We start from the raw sequence: 15,820 nt of genomic DNA, 5'->3' as shown, positions 1-15,820 counted from the left end.
GCGCACACACACGCGCGCGCACACACACACACACACACACACACACACACGGTCCTGGACTTGCTATTCAGTGTAGGTTGACCCTGAACTCCAGGGCTGCTGTAGTCAAAGGTGTGCGTTGGCACACCCAGCCTAGAAACATCTTTCTTCTTTTATAGAAAACCATGTCATCAGCCTTGCTTATTTGTTTGTTTGTTTGTTTGTTTGTTTGTTTAATGTCTAAGAGTGCTCTGCTGCATGTACACCTGCATGCCAGAAGAGGGCATCAGATGCCTTTATAGATATGTGTTTGTGAGTCAGCATGTGGGTGCTGGGAATTGAACTCAGAACCTCTGGAAGAGCAGCCAGTGCTCTTAACCGCTGAGCCATCTCTTTATTTTTCATTGCACATGTGGAATCTCTTTATTCATCTTGCTTTGTGTTCTGCTTGCCTTTCTTCAAAGACTTCTGACATTTGGACAGGGAAATCAATCTGGCTTCTCTTAGCAAGGTTTCTACACAGACAAAAGCTTCTCATATCTGCTCAATGGAAATCACCACACGCGTCTCATTCTCTTTTCAGTGACTCTAATGGTTTGAATAAATGGCCCCTATAAGGCCATAGGAAGTAGCACTAGTAGAATGTGTGGCCCTGTTGGAGTAGGTGTGGCAGAGGTCTGTCACTTGGGAGATGGGCTTTGAGGTCTCAGAAGCTCAAGCCAATCCACTTTCTGCTTCCTGTGAATTCTCATGTAGAACCCTCACCTCCTTCTCCAGCACCATGTATGTCTGGACACTGCCATACTTCCTGCTATGATGACAATGGATTAAACCTCTGGAACTGTAAGCCAGTCCCAATGAAATGTTCTCCTTCACAAGAGTGGCTGTGGTCATGGTGTCTCTTCACAGCAATAGAACCTTAACTAAGATAGACTCCCTTTCCAAAGTAGGCTTTGAAGCTTCACTGGCAAGGTGAGACTGTGCAGCTATGGAGCTACCTTCAAGGGTGACTCTGCTTGAGCTGTCTCAGGATTCCTTGTTGCACATCGTGGTTTATTAGTGCCAGCCACATGCTCATCTTGATAATTTTGGTGGTTGGATTTCAAACTTCTTTCTTGGTTTGCTGCTTGTTTTGATTTTTTTCTTTTTTGCTATTTTTGTTTGTTTGTTTGTTTGTTTGTTTGTTGAGAGAAAGTTCTGTTATGCAATCTGGGCTGACCTCAAACTTGCCATCCTCCTGTTTCAGCCTCCCAAGTGCTGAAGTTGCAGGTGAGGTTTCAGTCTTCTTGATTGGTGCATCAATTGCATATATCCGCTATATGTCTGCATGTATATATAGGGCATGAGTCCCTGTAGCAGGCTCCTTCCTCATACGTCTTCATTGATCTATTCTGCCTTCCTAGGTTCTACCCAGACACTGGTAGATTCTTCTGTATGTACTCTCATCCCCTGGTGGATCCATCCTTTATCAAAACTTGACATCTTTTTAAATGGTAACCTCACTCAGGCTTCTGACTCATCCATCTAGCTGCCAACCCAACTTGGATACCAAAGAAAAAATCGTCAAAATCAAACTTCTGGCTCCCTCTTCTCCTTGTTAGTGAATGATCACCCTGTTCCTATTTTTGCTCAGGCCCAATCTTGGAGTCTACCAGTATCGAATTCCTCAATAATAGCTTTGTCTCTCCTTGATATAGCTATCATCCAAACACTTTTCACCAGGTGTTCCATGAGTATCCTGGCTCAAGACATCAGTCTTTCACTGCAATGGGCTCCCAAACATCTCCCTGCTTTGAACTGGAGAGTAGAACATGCTGCTGTACTCAAATCCCAAGAAAAATGTCCCACCTTTTCAGAGCAAAATGCTAAGTCCACACCATGGCCTGCCAGACTCAACTCTTAGTCATCTAGAGTCTCCAGTTGGCTTTCCGTTGGCTGCCTTTGTTACATCCGCTGTCTATAACTCACTTCCCTGTCCATATGATTTGGATTCATGCTTCTTTCCTTCAAGTCTCTGTTCCAAAGGCCTGCTGTTAGCAGCTGGCTGCCCTGACCTCTGGCCCTCTGTGACCCACTTCAGTTTTCTTCCAAGTACTCTCACTGATACATTTCATATCTTCCAACTTATTTCCAATTCTCATGTGTTTTGCCCCCAAAATTGTGGGTCCCAAATGTCAAGGAATCCATTTTGTTATTCTCTAAAACCTTGTCTCACAGAACAGGGCCAGATACTCAGTGTAACTATTTGTGGAGAGAACAGGTTACACAACACTGTGCCCACTGGAAGCCTGGCAAGGCTCTGTTTTGCCATCTAAACTTCAAGATCTTCCCCTATGGCCCACATCTCATATATTTAAATTTTTTTCCCACTAGCCAATAAGACCCTGGCTCAACAGTGTCATTGAAGACCCAGGCTTCACCTCCTCCTCCCTGCAACATTCAGTCGTTAGTTGTGGCTTTTTACTTGGTCATCTCATGGTCTCAAGAAAGTTACCACAGTCACAGGATTCATTTAAAGTAACATCTTTCTCCACAGAGAGGGATTCACTCATTAGTTTTTTTTTTTTCTTTTTAACTGGGGAAGCAAACTCTCTCCTCTGGGAAGATTCTCAGCATGTCTCCCTTCCCCATGGCAAAGGTCCATATCTTAGTACAAAGAATGCTAGGAAAGCAAGGTGCTGGTATCGTCTGTCTTAGTGATGGAGGCAGGGGAATGTGGTGGAAGGTAGGGATGGTTGTTGAAAAGGAGATCAAGAGCAGCCAATGAAGTGTGTATACTTTTAATTGCAGAAACAAATCATTTTGGCTCATGTTCTCTTGTCATGTTAGCTTTGATTATGCTTAATGGATACCAGTTACTTCTTCTGTCTCCATGGAAATAATATTTGGACATTTTCTTCTGTTTCTACTGTGCTCTACAAATATGAATCTGTTAGTGTCTTCAAAATGTGCTCAAGCAGGAATGAGATTATAAAAACACTTAAGGCGGTACTTTGGAAGCAATACTTACAAATCTAGCTAAACACTTAACAAACTCAATCAGCACTATCACACTAAAAATATCAACCTAACTATCCATCCATCCATCCATCCATCCATCCATCCATCCATCCATCCATCCACCCACCCTCCTATCTATCTATCTATCTATCTATCTATCTATCTATCTATCTATCTATCTATCTATCTATCTATCTATCCATCCATCCATTGATCATAGTTCTAGGGCTCATACTCAGGTGTTTGTATATGCTCACCAAGATTTCTGTGACTAAAATCTTAGCCCTTGATTTTACAAGTCTTATTATATTAGAGTTGAAGCTGACTTGAACTCACAATCCTCCAGCCCTAGCCTCCTATGTGTTGGTATTACAGATACCACTATGTATGGTTTAAAGGTATCTTAGTTTAAGAAATACTAGATTGTGAAAGGAAACCTCTATTTCTTAGAAGATGTCATTTCATCTTTAGTAAAGTTTTTTTTTTTTCCTTGAGCACCCCTTTCTAATTGTTGTTTTTATTTTGTTTTACTGTGTGGTGTTTCTCCTTGCCTGCCTTTTCAAAGTTTAATATGAGCTACCAGCCTAGCCTACTGGAAAGGGGTGTATGTCTACTGGGGAGCAGAGGGCGATGGTGTATTAGAAGGTTTCCATAAGAGAGATGTCTTTTTCAGGTGTGGAATTCCAGTGTCATATGTAGAGGTCCTTTCTTCAAATCCATTCAGTTCCTGCAAAGAACACCCATTGTCTAATCCCGGTACCTGTGTGGTCAGACAGTGATAATATGGCTGGATGGTTGAGTAGGACACTGGAGTGCTCAGAACCTCAAGCAGAGCCTGTAACCAAAGCTCTCCAGATTTCTACTCTACTTCATAGCCATACTTTGAACAATTTTTTTAAAATTGTTTTTTCTTTCTGAATAGTCTTCAGTCTCCTGCAGCAGTGGGTGACTGGATGTGAGGGGAGGCAAGTATGCATCAGTAGAAGTGACATCGATTATCAAGATATACAAACAGTCTGTACGATGACATTGCCCATGCCTGTTGTGCCAGCAATCCTTAGAGTGCCAACTCTCTCAAGGCCACAATTGCTCTTCTCTAGAGCTTTTTGCCCAGACACTTAACCTCCAACACTATTAGTCTCATTATCTTTGGCCTTGCTATCTCTCTCCTGTTCAGTGTCTCATTTGAAGCTTTATGTACATATCCATGTCATTTTAATGGAAAATGCAAAACCAATATAAGGGGGCAACCAGTCATTTCCATAAGACATGTGAGGACTTTAAAGATGACATAAACTCAAATCTGTCAGGGAACTAAGGAAGCTTGAAGGCCAGCCTCACTGGAAACCCAGAAAACAAACAAACAAACAAGATTCTTCCCATTGTGAGCCAAGGTCACGGGAAGCAGAATGGAGAGGCTATTAGGCCTTGAGTCTGGGTCAGACAGCTTCATTTTCCATTTTGGTCTCTTTCCCAACAAGCTTTGTGATAATGGGGCCTTTAAAAAAAAATACCATGCCTTATTGTCTCCCTTAGTGAAATGAGGGTAGTAGTAGTTGTCTAATTCATCAGACTGTGACCTGTATTTAAGAGTTAGTATTTCTAAAAACACTTATGATAATGCTTTGAGATAGAAATAAATTAATTGTTATTTTGGATACATTTAACTCAATCATTATACTAAAGGACCATCTTTCATTTTATTATTTATGTGTATGATTGTTTTGTCTACATGCGCATCTACATATACATCTGTGCTTGGTGTCCACAGAGGCCAGAAAAGGTTGTCAAAAGTGCCTTGATACTGTAATTAAAGATGGCTGTAAGTCTCCATGTGGGTGCCAGGTCCCTTGAAGGAGCATCAAGTGCTCTTAACTGCTGAGCCATCTCTCCAGTCCTAGAGGATTAGCTTAAGAAACACAGGAGATAATTTTCTTTGTAGATTTGTGCTGCATATAACAAGCAAGCTAACAAAGTAGCTAATAATAAAGAGGCCTGAGTACCTCTGGGAAGCCTGGGCTCATTCACCTCTGACATGAATTTACTTGTATCCAATAAAAGAAATGAACATTCAATTATCTAAGGTTTCAAATCATATCTGTTAATCTTCTAAAATTATTAACAGTTCTAACTTTTAAGAATGCTTCAAAGTATCAATTTTTGGTCAAACTGATCTATACTACAGGATGTGGCTGACCTGGTTGCTATTGTGTCAACTTAGAGTCATTTGGAAGAAGTCAATTGAGAGATGCTTCTAACAGATTGCTGTGGGAGGTCTGTGGTGCACCTTCTTGACGAGCTGTTCAGGTGGGGCCCAGCTCACTCTGGACAGTGACAAGCATGGGAAGGTGGTTCTATGTAGTATAAAGAAGCGTCCCATGCAAACCATTAAGCAGTACCCCTCCATAGCTTTGTTTGACCTCTGGTCTCCACGATCTTGCTTGGGTTTCCCTCAGTGATGTGGAAAGCTGCTCATATCAGCTCTAAGATGAAATAAGCCTGTTCCTCCCCAAGTTGCTTTCAGTCATGGTGTTTATCACAGGAATAAAAAGGTGTTTGCCTGACAGCACTAAACCCTGGGTTAAATCCCTAGATCCATAAGAGGGTGAAACAAAACACCCTTTTGGGAAGTTGATTTTACTATGGGTTGATTTTGCCTTAAATAGAGACAGAAACTAAGATATGTTCTCTCTATAGGCAAGTATTTCCCTGCATGCAGTGTAACATGTCATAGGTGATTGATTAGAAGAAACAACAGGAGGAAAGTCACTTCCTAAGAGATGTGGGGTCTGAGGTGGGTAGGAATGGGCAGGCATTCAAAAGCCATTGTCAGAGCTGGGAGCAGCTCAGTGACACAGCACTTGCCTTGCTGACCCTGATCTGGATCCCCAGAACTACCACAAATTCATTAATTAGTTAATCAATCTAAAGAAATTTTAAGCTTAAAATTTATAACATGGGGAGAGACAACATCATACATTTTCATTCCTCAGATTTCATAGTTGGCTGTTTTGATTTTGGTGGGCAAGGGGAGTACAGGAATCAAGCCAAGCCTTTATACACGCTTTTGGAAGTGTATCATAGCCTCTTAGCTGTCCTAAATATAATATGCTCTCCACACAACTAGAGGTAGGCTGGCAGGGCAGGGAAGCCCATTACAGTTCTTTTTGTTTGTTTTGTTCTGTTTTTCCGAGACAGGGTTTCTCTGAGTAGCCCTGGTTGTCCCTGGAATTCACTCTGTAGAACAGGCTGGCCTTGAACTCAGAGATCTTTCTGCCTCTGTCTCCTAAGTGATGGAATTAAAGGCAGTGCCTGGCTCATTCCAGTTTTTCAGCAGGGACCTTCTGGGTGTCATGTACCCAATGCTTCTCTCTAGACCAGTGGTTCTCAACCTTCCTAGGGCTGCGACCCTTTAATACAGTTCCTCATGTTATTGTGACCTCCAACCATAAAATTACTTTTGTTGCTGCTTCATAACTGTAATTCTGCTACTGTTAATGAATTGTAATGTAAGTATTTTTGGAGATAGAGGTTTGCAGAAAGGGTCTCAGTCCACAGGCTGAGATCCACTTCTTTAAATTTTAGCAAGTTTGTCACTGAAGTCACAAACTGCTGAGTCACTGCAGTCTCTGCTCTCTGCAACTGCTTTTCCTGAGGCAGGCCTGCTGTGGTCCTGGCTGTGGTGCGAGCTGCAGGCCCTGGAGGTTTGTGAAGCCCTTTTCCTCCCTGGCCATCATCCTGATTTTATGGCATGATTTTCTCATACTCACTATCTTCTTCAGTTCCATTTCTATTGATGTGGAGAAAAAAATGCTAGGCAGACTGACAAGTTGTAAACAATGATGCCAGGGAGTAATAAATTAATTGACAAAATTAAATAATTCTTGTCTGTGAAAGTTATGAATCCTCAACATTTTAATGCATGTTAAAATTACTCAGAGAGACTGAACCACCAACCAAAGAACATGCAGGGGCTGGACATAGGCCCCCTACACATATGTAGCAGATGTTTAGCCTGTCTTTATGTGGGCCATAACACTTGGAGTGGAGGCTGCCTCTGACTCAGTTGCAGGCCATTGGATCCCCCTCCCCTAACTGGACAACCTCATTGGGATAGGATGCACTTAGGCCTACTGTGACTGGCTGTCTCAGGGTAGGGTGGCAAGGGGGGAATGGGGGGAGGAGAGGGGAACTTCCCTTTCTTTGAGAAGGGGAGGGAGTAGTGGGGAGATGAATTTGTAAGGGTGGGACTGGGAGGAGAGGAGGGACTGTGGGGGGGCATGATCAATTCTAAAGTGAATGAATGAATGAATGAATGAATGAATGAATAAATAAATAAATAGTAATAAGACTGTTCCCAGCAATGCTAAGCTTAGACCATAAAGAAAGAACAAAGGAACAAGGGGACTGGAGAGATGGTGGTTAAGAGAACTGATTGCTCTTCCAGGCAGCTATGTTTGATTTTAAGCCACCTACCTATGTGATGGCTCACAACCATCTTTAATTCCAGTACCAGGGGACCCAATGCCTTCTTCTGACCTCCATGGTCACCAGGCACACACATGGTACATAGACATGTAGACAAAATACCTATACACACAAAATTGTACAGAATCTTAGAGGCATCTGGTAGGAACAACACTTACAGCACACACACTCCCTGGTGGTTAAGACTCTTCTTGATTCAAGGCTCTGCAATCCCTTCCTAATAACTAAGGTGTCTATTCCTACCTCACCTTCTGGCACAATGCTACAGAATTGCTGAAAAAAAAAAAAAAAAAAAAAAAGAACTGACCTTAGATGGGGCTGGGTCATAGTACTTGCTAGGCAGGCAAAGGAAAACCCAGTACAAGGTGTTAGTATTATGCCTCTTTGGTTGGCTTTGGCCTTTCTGCCTGGTTCTCAGGATTGAGTTTCTGTTGTGTGTTTTGCTTCATACTATGTTCTATTTCCTACATCCACATTCCTTGCTTCAAGTTCACTCAGCATACTAAAAGGATGGGGCATCCCTCTCATGCTTGCCTATGTCTCAGAGGAAGGAGTTCTCTTCTTCTCCCACAGCTCCATGATGAAGCCAAATTGTGATTACAAGTTGTGGGTCTGGAACAAAGCAGATCTCCACTTTCCAGAAGTGAGTTCTTGGGAATACAACTACTCCAACTGACCTCAACAGCATCTCCTGCAAAAGAACTAAGTGTCCCTGACACACTCTCTCTCTCTCTCTCTGTGTGTGTGTGTGTGTGTGTGTGTCCTGTGAAGGCTTAATAAGTTAACACATACATAGTATTCAGAATTTAAGTCACCCATAAATACTCATAAACTGGGTTTGTTTAGTATGTAGTATGTATACTCAGTTGCTCAAGCTGACAGCTATGTCTGCCTACTTCCAGGACTATGGCCTGGATTCAGCTAGTTTCTACAGCCACAGTGCTCCAAAGCCATGTCTTCTAATTCCCTGGGTTCCCCTTGACCACAGTGACCAGGTTCCATTTGCTGAGTTATGTAGGAGGAGTTTCTCAGAGGGGTTTCCTGAAACTTGGTTTCCTGTCTATATAATTCAGTAACCCTTCCTACATTATTCTTTTATTTGCTGTCTCACTTTTTGATTTTCATCAGGGAAGTCAAACTCTAACAACTATTTCTATAGAAAACTAAATTTGAATGTAAAGAATGCACATTAACAGTGCCAGCGAGATGGCTCTGCCAGTAAAGGCGCCTGTCACCAAGCCTGAAGGCCTGGGTTCAGTTCCCAGCACCCACATGGTGGAAGTGGCTCTTGCCACCTGTCCTCTGACACACACACACACACACACACACACACACACACACACACACACGCGCACACACAAGATAAATAAAAATGTCACAAGAAGTCTTCTAAAAAGAGTGTTCATTAATAAAACCCTCTAGTATTTATGAAAAGAGTAAGGGGCAATGACCTAAACTGTTAAAACTAACCGATATGACACAAATTGGGGTTTGCTTTAAAGAAAATCAACAAACACCTTCAACTGGATAGAAATCTCAAGTAGTCTTGCCTACAGCAATACTGAGGATCTCAGGCCAAATTAGGTATATGCTGCACTGAAAGTTCTTCAGCCTTGCATGTTGAAGTCCAGTAGTAAATGTATCTCATGATCCACAAGTCAGGGCCTGCAGAGATGGCTCAGCAGTTAAGAGACCTGGCTGCTTTTCCAGAGGACCTAGGTTCTACTTCCAGCACCCAAATAGAAGGTCATAACCACTTGTAACTCTAGTTCCAGGAAATCTAAATCCCTTTTCTGGTCTCTACAGGAACTAGGCACATGTGATGACATACACAAACATGGAGGTAAAACACACATGCCACTTAAAAGTCTTGAACCAACAACAAAAGAACCAGAAGTTACAGAAAAAAGTAGGTGGTCCTAACTAACTGATTCAGGATACGTCTGAGCTTGGCCATACCTCAGCCTCAGTCCAAAGGTCTGATGATTCGCTGTTTCACACGTCCTTCCTACCAATTTTAAGGAGGATTGAGTAAAGCTAGTCCTATCCTCGGTTCATTCTTTATCACATAGGTCTTCGAGCACTGTTCCAGGACCCAAGATTTGAGAAGAATCACAGAGTAAAGATGATGTTTTTCATAATATTCCAGGTAATCAAATACTTGCATATGATGTTGTTGAAGTGGTGGGAGAGATACATCTAAGAAGTCAATTCCAGGTTGCATAAGTCGTTCACATCTTACTATCTCCAAAAATCAGGATGTATTTTAACATTCTATGTCATATCTTTGCTTAATTAGTAGTATCCTTATTTTTCTTCTTGATGAAACATAAGGAGAAGTGCAGTTTACAGCCATGATCCTTAGATTTAATAAAATGTTTTAGACTTTTTTTTTCTTCTGTGTCTCTCATTGACCATCTTTGCTTTAGGTTATTTTCTTCATTCTATAATTTAGTCCTTCGCATGCCCCCCCCCCCCAGTGTGTGTGTGTGTGTGCACGCATGTGCCAGTGTGAGAGAGAGATACAGACAGACATGCAGAGAGACAAAGAAAGATGGACAGAGAGAATGAGCAAAGTATGTTATATAGGTAGAGAAATATCAAAAAAAGAAAGGAACAAAGCCAGTTCAGCCTGGTATGGCACAGAGTGAGTTACTAGGATTGGCTCAGCTCACTGCTCACCAGCATGGATGCCAAGGACTTATTTAAACTTTCATCCTCAGCTGTTACAGTGAGAGAGGAAACCAAACCAAACCAAACCAAACCAAACCAAACTGAACGGAACCGAACCGAACAGAACAGAACAGATGTTAGCATTTCTCTACCTTCCCTTCCTGGGAACAGGTCTGTGGCCAGTCTTAGCTTCAGTGTTCCTCTTTAATACTGCAGCCAGCTTCCCTGGGGCTCATATCCCTGCATGGTTAATTTCACAGACCTACTCTGGTTACATTCTGGGTTGTCTCTTACCTCTCATTTTTTCTTCCTCTTGTAGTGTCTTCACACAAGAGTTATGAAATAATACAAAGCACAGCACATTTGAAGAACTGGTGGAAAGGGGGACTGCAGATGTGTTTGGAGGTGTGTAGATGTGGGGGGGGGGAACTCCAGCCTGTTTAAAATTGCATCCCTCCTTGAGCTGTAAAGTCTTGAAGGTTTTTCTGTGCTCACAGATAAGCTAACCAAACTGGTGCAAAAGCAACCTGCTGGAGTATCACATCCTCACACGCCTTATATGTAAGCTGATGAACATTCAAATTAGGACATTTAAGAAGAAAACAGAGAAAAGTTTGGTGCATACCACATCCTCGTGCAAAAATGCTGGTTGGCTGAAACTCCATCACCGGTGCCCAACAACACTCGCCTGCAAATATTCACAAATCTATTTGCCTACCATAGTTCTAAGAGCAGATAACACGAAGGCTTCCCACCCCTAGCTTGTGTTGAAGTTAAATGAGAGCTTATTTTAGGAATCCTCCCTCAAATGGGGTACTCCCTGAAGACTGGTTTTAGACTGGCTTTTATCAGGCACCATGAAGACATCAAGTTTAAAACCCAGGTCTTAGAATGAAGTTCCTGGGACTACAGGGATGACTTAAGCTAAAAATTCAAACTGTGTTGTGTAGATTTGTGTTTAAAAATTTCACAAGAGGCTAACTGTGTGTTAGAGTACTTGCCTAACATTTGTGAGAACTGAGGTTTGATCCTGAGTAACACACACACACACACACACACACACACACACAGATATTATGCAGGAAAGAGTTCACTCTCCTGCAGTAATAAACAAATAAACTATCGTTTGGGTTTCCTGTTACTGGGACTTGAGCTTTTCATGAAGGATAGGAAGGCTGCTCTGGAGATTTCTGGGGATTACTAGCAAGGGTGTTGTGTGGTATGGTGTGGTGTGGTGTGGTGTGGTGTGGTGTGGAATAAGGTGATGGTCGGGTTGGGATGGGGTAGGGAATCTTATCCAGCTTCCAATTTTATCTAACTACAAGACTTTCTCATTTGCCTCTGCATGAGTGTTAAACCAGACTAACAAAACAGCCACTCTTCTACTTCAGCCTTGCTTCTGCCACTGTTTAGCACTCTGATGTCATCCTGGACCCTGGATACGCCTAGGTGCTCTATGAGCGCCACTAAGCATGCGATGCTCTTTATGTTCCATAGCACTGTTAGGAGCTTTATTTAAGAGAAGGACTTCTAAGTTATTCACAGTATTCCATAATGTTGCCAGAGTCAAATTCTCCCTGTGAATGCACATGCGTTGGAGTCTAAGAAAAAGAAAATACCTTAAGCTTTTAACTATATGAAGCAGTAGAAGAAAATAAATGGTTGCAAGACATAATATGCCTTTGGGTTTCTGGTGGCTGAGTGTTCACACACAGGCAAGAAAACTCTTAGGAGAGATTTGATTTCTCACTAAAAAAAAAAAAAAGTAAATAAACACTGAATAGTAACATGCATTTGTCAGTATTACAGGCCAAGCTACTGAGCACAGCCATGTGTGTGCATATGGGTCACCATCCACGTAAATTCTTTCCTTTCATCCAAGATTTTCAGATTCTCTTGCTTCTCAAAATATAATGATGATACTTATGCACAAAACTTCTTATTTCTCTTGTGTAATTTTAAGAAGAAAAGATAACTAATATCTTATAAAACAGTGAAGTTTTCTGGGAAAACCCTGGGGAATTTTGTGAGAAATGTTTGCATGTTACAATGCACAAAGGCTTGAAAGAGAATTGGGGTTGGGTTATAATACCGTTTCAACTGTTTGCTGGCTTGTGTGGCATTCTGTGACTTAACTGACCCCTCCATGAAAGAAGGGAGAGACCCTTAGCAGGATTTCAGAAAAGGTTAAATGAGATATGAATAGTAGCAAGTGCTAACTGAGCATCAGTTGATAGACAGAGGAAGGACTGGAGGGGAAGGGAAGGGCTGGAGTCAGGGAGGAAAGAGGGTTCAGGTTGTCAGAGTCCCTCCTTTCATGAAAGAACAGGAATATTCTACACACCTATAATATACCAGTCTCATGCTAATTTCTAAGCAATCAGTCTCTGGATTGTTACCATTCATGCAAATTCACTTCAGATCTCTGTAAAGTTTCATATAAGAACAAAGACGAGTCAGACAGCCTAGAGCCCTGAGATGTTTAGTCTGTCCCACAGGGAGGTCTAATGAGACAGTCGTGGGCATAGTACCCTTGACATAACCTATGGAGGCTGGGACAAGGTGAGAGACAGACTCAGAGAGAAATAAACTCTCCTGTTCTCCTCAGAATAATATCTTTGCTTTCATAGGATGCAGGTAGAAATGGCTCTTTCCCAGGGCTCTGAATGGGGAAAAAGGCAAGGGTACAGAATCGTCACTGCCATTCAGTGTCACTCATAATTTATCCTGGTGTACATCAGGTATCAGAATAGAAGGTATGATGGTTGATTTTTCATCTCACCAGGATTAAGAATCACTCAAGAGAGACATCTTTGGGAGTGTATAGTGAGAGACATCTTTGGGAGTGTATAGTAAGGGCATTTTCAGAGAGATCAACACAGTGGGAGTTGTTGTCATTACAACCACAATCCCTGACAGAAGTTAGGAGGACAGATGTATTTTGGCTCATGGTTTCAGTCCCCAAGGCACAGAGGAGCAAATCAGCTGGAGCATGTGGTATAGGCTGCTCTCATCACAGCAAACCATGAAGCAGAGAGAGCAAGTCAGGAGCTAGCCCCAGACTACAATCTTCAAACCATGACCCCAACCCCAGTGGCCTACTTTTCCCAGCAAGGGTCCACAGCTTCTCAGCCTAGTATCGCCAGCTGAGAAAAACCATCCTAGTATGAGCTGTGGGAGTACTTGTCAGAAGCAAGTTATCACAGAGCTGTTTTCCAGATGTGTGAGCCGTGAATAGGTATTCAGGAATGAAGAAACACATATGCTTTCAGGAAAGTGAGCTATTCTACTCTTCCCTTTTGACAGGGTTTGTTTTGTTTGCTTTGCTTTTTATTGGCCTCTGCCCCCAGGTATGCTGAAAGAGCTCTGTTTTGTAAAGGGATGACCCGTTTCAGCAACTGAGATATCTATCAACTAAGGCATCTCTGAATAGGGACAGTGTATGTGCCATGGGTGGAGAATTGCTCATGCCATAGGCCAGACTATGACTATGGGTTTCCCATCTATTTTGGATGCTCTGTAATTAGAGGGATGCCCCACCTGAGTGAGCAGGCAGACTGTTACATGAGGTAATTGGTTGGGAGATGATCCGTGTTACCTGGCTGATAGACAAGAGGAGAAATATTTGGCTTAGAAAAGCAGAGACAGCACAATTGAGCTTGAAAGGACTTCAGGCACAGGCTGGAAATAAGGATACACAACGAGTGAGACTGGAGACAGCAGCGAAGAAATGATGTCATTTGCTACCTTCCTCCTCCTTAGGAGCCCTGGGTAAGAGCTGCAGCATCCCCACCACCAGGGAATACCATGGCGATTTCAAATCATCTGCCAAGATTCAGTGCTAATGAACACAGTGCCTGTTTTCGAAATGAATACATTTTCCCTGCCCTGGTGGCATAGAAGTATAGGTTAGCATGACATTTAAGTGTTAGAATGTACACCTCTAGGTGTGAGGGTGGGATGAGGATGTTGAAAGAGTTAGAGTGTGAAAAGGCTCCAACATGTTAGAAAAAGAACCGCATTGTTGAATGTATCGTGGAGTGCAGTGCTGTTGGTTTGAGCAAGACAGTAGACCACACTTCAGAAAACCCAAAAGGACAGATCTCTTCTTACACTAGAAATCATAGAAAAGTCACTAGAAACCTTCTGCAGGTGGTTAAAAATTAAACAAAAAAAGGATCAACAAATGAAAGAGAAAGTCCTGCTGGTCACAGTGGTGTGCACAGAGGTAGGGCATGCTGAAGAGTGGAATCAGGAAGAGCTGGACTTCCAGGGTATTATGTGCTGCATTTAAAGAAATTAAAGGAGTAAGGGAAAAAGAAAGAGGAAGTCAAAAACCAGAACTAGAAAAAGAGTTTGAATGTCAATGCAGAATATTAAAATCTATGAGATGCAACTAAAAATATTCTTAAGGAGTACAGTATTGTTTGGGTTTTTTGAGGTGCGATCTATTGTCTTGCTCCAACCAACAACACTGCCCTCCTTATCTCATTACGTGTTTATAGTGGAGAGCAAGACAGTCCCAAACCGATGAAATCCCTGTTTTATGAAACTGAGAAAAAAGGCAAAAAGGCAGGAAGGAGGAAACAAAAATCATATTTATCGATGTAAATCAAAACAGTAAGATAATAGAGAAAATCAAGGAACTGCTGACTACCTTTGAAAAAATAAATTTTAAAAAGGCAGATCATTAGGCGTAGACCATTAGGCATGTATGAAAGAGGCTGGGAAGAGAACTCTCAAAAGAGGGGACATAGCAGTAGTTCCCAGGCCCTGGGGGTTGGGAGAGAGGGTTAGTACAAAGAACAACAACAAAGAAAGGAATCACAATGAGTGCAGATTCTTATGAGAGAGGTGTTGAGACCTAGTAAATTAAAAGGGACAAATGTTTCTGCATATAAATTGAACTTCAATAAACCACACTTTTACTCTTAAAGATTTTAGAAAGGATTTTTCTTTTTAATGTGCTAGGAGAATACAATAAAGACCAGGGCCAAGTGAATGAAGAAAATCTTGTTAAGATGGAAGGAAAGCTACTTAACCCGAGACAAAAGGAAAGGGGAAAAAGGGGAAGCTTTCAAAAGAACACAGAGGGCTGGAGTGATGGCTCAGTGTTTAAAAGCACTGAGTGCTCTTCCAGAGGTCCTGAGTTCAATTCTCAGCAACCGCATGGTGGCTCACAACCATGTGTAGTGGGGTTTGATGCCCTCTTCTGGTGTTTCTGAAGACAGCAACAGTGTACTTACATAAAACAAGCAAATAAATCAGAGAGAGAGAGAGAGAGAGAGAGAGAGAGAGAGAGAGAGAGAGAGAGAGAGAGAGAGAGAGAGAGAGACTGAACCCATCAGGCAGGTGAGGATGCCCCACATGGAAACAAAAGCATCTCCAATAGATCCTGGGAGGTCCAGGAATCCCGAAGATGCATCTTAAGCAGTGATAAGCCAACTGCAGCTGCCCTACATCCGAGGCTATTGCAGCAGTGTCATACGGAAACTCGAGGCAGAATCCCAAGCTTATCCTCGAGATGGCTGTGCTGGCTATCTTTATGTCAACCTGACAAAATCTGGAGCCAATTTGGAAGAGAGATACTTAACTCAGAAAATGTCTTTCTCATTGGCCTGTAGGTAAATCTGTTAATGAGGTTTGTTTGTTTGTTTGTTTTGATTGGTGACTGATGTTG

At 42.2% G+C, this 15,820-nt stretch overlaps 1 protein-coding gene across 1 annotated transcript in view; it reads right to left on the bottom strand.

Moving 5' to 3' along the window:
* Positions 1 to 15,820, bottom strand: part of Prtfdc1 (phosphoribosyl transferase domain containing 1) — a 90,189-nt gene that overhangs the window by 54,117 nt on the left and 20,252 nt on the right.

Source organism: Mus caroli, unplaced genomic scaffold, assembly GCF_978045245.1.
Source record: "Mus caroli unplaced genomic scaffold, Mus_caroli_1 scaffold_2, whole genome shotgun sequence".
NCBI classification, from domain to species: Eukaryota; Metazoa; Chordata; class Mammalia; order Rodentia; family Muridae; genus Mus; species Mus caroli.
Note: the sequence above shows the minus strand (reverse complement) of the source record. Positions and strands in the feature narration are given on the sequence as shown.